General features: G+C 42.9%; 1 long non-coding RNA gene across 1 annotated transcript in view; it reads left to right on the forward strand.

The window, feature by feature from the left end:
- The window catches only part of LOC147618000 (uncharacterized), a 6,717-nt gene extending 1,654 nt beyond the window's left edge, over positions 1–5,063 (forward strand). Inside the window, exons 2-3 of the long non-coding RNA XR_015262222.1 lie at positions 1,050–1,353; positions 4,269–5,063. This is a non-coding gene — a long non-coding RNA (uncharacterized LOC147618000). The remainder of the gene's footprint in view (positions 1–1,049; positions 1,354–4,268) is intronic.
- The last annotated feature ends 1,135 nt before the right edge of the window (positions 5,064–6,198 follow it).

Here is a 6,198-nt window from a genome sequence, read left to right on the forward strand (position 1 = left end):
GGGGGGCGGGGGGGGGAGAGCCAAACAGGTGGCTGGTACTGCCAACGGATGGTACCGCTGGCCTGCATGAAGAAGGGGCCATCTCCAGAGTCGAAGAAAGGCCGCTCTATGCCGCTGCATCCTGTCGGAGCTGCCCTGCAGCTGCTCATACTGTCCCCGCAGAGTGTGGATAAGCTCCAACCAAAACGCACGGACAACCTTTGCTGGTGGAGTCCTCTTGCCCTCGAAAGCACAAGTGTAGCATGCTCTCTAGATGGACCAAGCCGCTACACCACCAATCGGCTCCCAACACTGTGGTCGATCCCTACTCCAAGGGTGGTTGCTACAGTCGGGGATCGGAATCACTAAGATCCTGCCACCTGTATTGTAATCATTGTGTTGTCCGCCTCTGTCTCTTATCCCATGGCAGGGCCTGACTATGCAGCAAGCCACTGCCCCCCATGTGAAGGTCCGCTGTGCAAAGGATTTAGAGACTTTGTCTAAAGGAAATTATCCACTAGATATGGTGGTACTTTCCGCACTCTTCATTGCAGTGGTCTGGTTGCATATGAGATTGACCTACCTTCCCACGTTCGTGTTCATCCAATCTTTCACGTTAGTGTCCTAAAAGAATTTTTGGGTGGCATAGATTAGTTGGTTTCTCCTCAAAAATTTAGAAGACTTGTTATTTGTACGGCATGAACCAAGATAGATTCTTGGGTTGCGTGAAAGATCACTTAGAAATAGGCTTATCATAGAATACAGAATCAAGTGGCAAGATTAGCTTGAGGAGGATTCCACATGGGAGTGTTAACCACTTTCTTGTACCGGCTCCAACTACAGTAAGCAGGAAGGTGACAATGACAAGAATAAGTTTGATTAGTGAATCTTGATGTAATTATTTCCATGCATATGCAAAAAACCACTATGTAGTATGATTTTTACTAGCTTTTCCTGAAGTCCGGCATTTCAGTTTTGCCAGCATTTTGTAATAATTTTTCCTTTGTCTAAAAACTGCCAGTTGTAGTCCAGGCATGTTTGTGTAGTTTCTAACTTTTTAAGTGTCCCAGGAGCACGGCCATAGTATGGGCATCCCACGGGCACCCGGACAAGTTCTTTTGGCTATTTAAAAACCAGAACTAAAATTTGTAAGGATATAATTTTGGGATTGAAGCAAAAAATATTTTCAGAATTTGTGTATTCTCTGTATCATCTTGCTCCTGCTCTCTGTGTGTGTGAGAGAGAGGTGGAGAGAGACAAGAAAACTTGGAGAAGGAGAAGGAGCTACTGTCTTGCGCACGCACTCCCTACCCGCATCCCTCTATGCATACGACAATCCTGAGATTCACGGGTGACATCAGCAAGCACAACGAGGTGAGTGACACACCTTGCTTTTTCCTCTTTTCCTTGTTTCTTAGAAACCCTATGTTCTGTGGGTGTGTGTGCCTCATACGCACACAAGCCATAGCCCAAGGCCCCCCCAATGACCTACTATCCATATGCTTTGCCTACCTGCATAAGGAGGTGAAGCAATGAGTGAGAGTAGTAATAAGCGTTAGTTCTGCATCCACTCCGCCTGCATAAGGGGAGAGGGGGTGGAAGAGATGCTTAACATTGGCACCTCTGTAGAGAGGTTGCAACAACTGCAAGACGACCTCTACAGCTCTCTCTCCACAGTCCAAAAAATGCATGCAAAATCTGGGGCACCACCACAGCACGCACGCTGGAAACACGACAAAACTCGTCCACACTCTTAACACACACCCTCAACACACTTCCACCTACACACCCAACCACACACTCAAGGGAATCTGCCCTTCTCGGGATGTATGATCGATAAGAAGTATATTAAGAGAGAGAGGAGAGAGAGAATGTAGAGTCATTCGCTTGGAGCATGCACACGTATTTGAATTTAAACACACACCACTCACTGCACACCTCCAACACACGCACAACACGGCAAGAGTGTACACAATTGTGAGAATGGTTACCACAAATCACCACTTCTATTGCTTGTCGTAGAGATGTACAAGTGCGCAATCCTGCAACACATCGTGTCAAGAATTCCACAAGTTGAGCTCTCAAACACCCAAGTGGAGCTCTCTGTGTGTCTCTGCCCAAACTAGCCTCATAAACTTCTCCTAGCTTTTTTTAAAAACAAAAAAATCTCCCTTATATGCACTTCAAAAAAACATCATCTTCTTGCTGTTCAAAAACAGTGTTAATCATCAAAAAATCATAAACTCTTTGCATGAAAGCGTAGATATTTTCATTAGCTTCGATTTGAGCACTACCGTGCCCTTTTCTGACACCTGGAGCTCAAGTTATGCCCAAAATAGTGAAGGGAGGTCCAGAGAGTGCGACGATGCTTTTTTGGTAGTTCCATCTGCTTTTTTCCTCCACCACACGCTCTAAAAGTAGGAGCCACATGTTGTTCATGCAAAAAGCATCTAATTTATGAACCAACCACTTTCCATAAAGCAGGCACCCAAAAATGACTGCTAGGCGTTGCACAAACTCTGCAACAACACTTTCTCCAAACTTGGAGGCTCCATATCTCTTAGCTCGATACTCTGTTTGAGGAACCATCTGGATTGGCTTGTAGAGAAATGGCTTGACTATAACCTTGATACCTTAGACCCTCTACTGCACTTCTGAAACCCGCTGTCAAAATGTGTCCAAAATGGGTATCCGACCTCCCGCAAGCGCACTGTTTTCTGACCTGCAACCCTTGCTAAATTAACTTCTGACCGTCCTACGTATATCACATTGTGCAAACATAATCTAAAAACCAAAAGACCTCTGTCCCGCTCCTACTGGGTGGACTAGAGAGGAGTCAAAATGCCTGCTTCTGAAAACACCTGAACTGAGCACAACAACTGCAGCGGCCATTCTAGGGCAAAACAGGCCTTTAAAAAAATGTCTAGCATCACTAGCCTAGAAAACACACGCAAAATCAGGGGACACCACCAGCACACACGCTGGAAACATGGTATAACTCTATATGCACTCACGTAAACAATGCAACTCACACACTTAGTACACTTCCACCTGCACACCCAACCACACACGCAAGGGAATGCGCCCTTCTCGGGATGTAAGATAGACAAGAATTATATTAAGAGGGAGAGAAGAGAGAATGCGGAGTCGTTCGCCTAGAGCACACACGCATCGTAGATCTCAACCACACACGCCACTCATCACTGCATACACCTACAATACACATAGGACACAACAAGAGTGTACCACATTGCGAGAAAACAACACACGGCGGTTACCACAAATCACCACTTCTATTGCTCGTTGTAGAGATGGACAAAGTGCGCAATCCCGCAATGCGTCGTGTCAAGAGTTCCACAAGTCGAGCTCTCAAACACCCAAGTGGAGCTCTCTTTGTGTCTCTGCTCAAACTAGGCCTAACACCCCCCTTATATACTTCTCCTAGCTTTTTTTAAAAACAAAAACATCTCTTACATGCACTTCAAAACAAGCATCATCTTTTTGCTGTTCAAAACAGTGTTAATTATTAGAAAAGCATGAATTCTTTGCATGAAAGCATAGATCTTTTCATTAGCTTTGATTTGAGCACTACCGCGCCCTTTTTGACTCCCGAAGCTCAAGTTATGCCCAAAATAATGAAGGGAGGTCGAGAGAGTGCAACAACGCTTTTTTGGTAGTTCCACTTGCTTAGTTCCACTTGCTTTTTTCCTCCACCACACGCTCTAAAAGTAGGAACCACATGTTGTTCATGCAAAAAGCATCTAATTTATGAACCAACCACTTTCCATAAAGCATGCACCCAAAAATGACTGCTAGGCCTTGCACACAAACTCTGTCATCGAGCATACTTGGGAATTTTTAAAGAGTGAATACTCTTCACCCCATCCTTCCATCAAGACGTACTACTAATTCTATGCTAATTATTGATTAATCAAACCACACACATCAACATACGTACTAGTGTGTAGATAAGTACATTAATATCTACATCAACATACTAGTGTGTAGATAAGTACATTAATATCAACATACTAGTGTGTAGATAAGTACATTAATATCAATTGCAGCTCACAAAGGATTCTAACAAAAATCCGGCATTACGACGGCATGAAATCGGTCACAAAAACCAATGTTGCATTTGAATCACTTTGAAGATACTTGAAAAGTGGCACTGGTTTAAAGACCTTTTTAGCGTATGGTTGTAAAAGTTACATTCATTTCAATTTTATGATTTGGTCGTGTAATGACTCTTCATGGCCGACATTCATGCAAGATTTATCGTGTACCAGGCCATGGAGTTGAAGAACCCATTACAGGATCTACTCGAGTCACATGAAGAGAGGCAAAGGTGGCGACGATACCAAGAAGGGCTAAAGCACATCGACCAACTGGAGGAAATGGATAGACTCCCCTTTTGGCCCTGAAGGAGATATCTAATGATCACATCTATGTATTTCTTATGATTCTAATAAGATATCTCATCACATCTCACAGTATATATTATAACACATTCGGCATTTAATAAGAATCCAACTTATAGCCTTTTTCTCACATATGAGTTTTTTTTGCTATAAGTAAATCTCCATTTTGATGCACTCACTTGTTTCATTTCCCTACTTACATTTTGCTAAGCTACAACTTTACTATTCTTCATCTTAAGTACACCTTCGACAAGCAGTGTCCAGGGACCCTGGACACTGAAATAGGCATGGGGGAGTGTTCCGCCAACGAGAAGAGCTCCCGAAAATAGAGCGGCAAAGATACGAGCAGAAGCCGGAATTACTAGCGGGCATTTAAATTCCGACACTGAGTGTGTCATGTATATTTTTCCCGTTGTAATTATCCTATGAATGGGGCCATGAGCTTCTAGATTATATCTGCAATTAATTCCCCACCGATAACTGGTCATTTTTAGCCCTAGGTATAAAAGCTATTTTGCTAATTAGGCGAAGGATCCAATTTTAGTCTTATCTACTATCAAGCTAGAGAGCTCTACTCACACAAAGAGAAGGTGTATCTTGCGGCACTCATTACGGCCACCGGTTGTATCCATTCAGTACATTGATGAATAGTACGGCTTACCTTTGTCCTAATCTACATTTCTATGTGTTTAAACCATTGTTATATGCTGTGGAAACATCAAAAACATGATTTTGCTCTCTATGTTGAATGTGTGTATTTGAGTGTTTTTATGAGTGATTCCAAAGTGTTTCTTTGTGTTCAAACCATTGGTTGGGACTGAATGAGTGTGCTCTTGAGTCTTGCAATCCTGATTTTCACTTTTAATGACTGTCAAGATGAAAAACACATTTTTCATCATGCTTGAAACTGCTAGAAATCAATGTATTTCATGTCTTTGATACATGCTTAGTGCAACCCACCACTCAAAACTCTCAAGTTTTCATTCGATTTAGCATAGGTTGAGATTATGGTCTAAGCTTGCCCTCTTGCGGATTGTGTTAGTTATTGATACATCCGACGTGAGTGTTCCCTTTCCTTAGCATGTAGGTGTTGATTCTGTCGCCTGACAGGCACACGTAGCCTCCATGCACTAATGGGGTCACTTCCATGTTTTTGACATTTAGTGTTCATTTGCAGAAAAGCTATACTATGATGTTCGTCGCGACGACCCGCAAACATTAGAAATTTTCATGGATGATTTGTGCATGCATTCTAACAACGAGAGAACTGAGCATATCGAGCATCTCAAGAAGATCTTTGAGCGTTGTCAAGTCTATAGAATGTGTCTGAATCTTGAGAAATGCAAGTTCATGGTTTGCCAAGGAAAGATTCTTGGGCATATAGTGTCCAAAAATGGCATTTCGCTAGATATGGTTAAAATTTGAGTGATTGTGGATCTTCCCTGACCCGAAAATCCGAAGGGTGAGTAGATTTTCATGGGCCATTGCGGCAATTATCAGCATTTCATCTACATGTACATTGCAATTGTACGACCCTTGTATGTGCTATTAGTTGTCTTCAAGTGGACAGGTTGTTTAAAGCGTTTTCATGAGCCTCTAACCCCCAAGATTCTTGAGAAAATGTATGCAGCAAATAGTAGGAAGCCTACTGAGAACAAAAGATTAAAGAGGATGCCCAAACGGAGGTGAGACAACACGCTGAAAAGACTCGAGCACGAGGGAGTCAAATCTCAAATCTTGCTGCAACTCTAGAGGAAGATGACTATGTGCCTTGAAGCACTGACTACAACTTGCAAGG

The sequence above is a fragment of the Cibotium barometz genome, chromosome 36, assembly GCF_041138505.1.
Source record: "Cibotium barometz isolate CiBa-2024 chromosome 36, ASM4113850v1, whole genome shotgun sequence".
Lineage (NCBI taxonomy): Eukaryota > Viridiplantae > Streptophyta > Polypodiopsida > Cyatheales > Cibotiaceae > Cibotium > Cibotium barometz.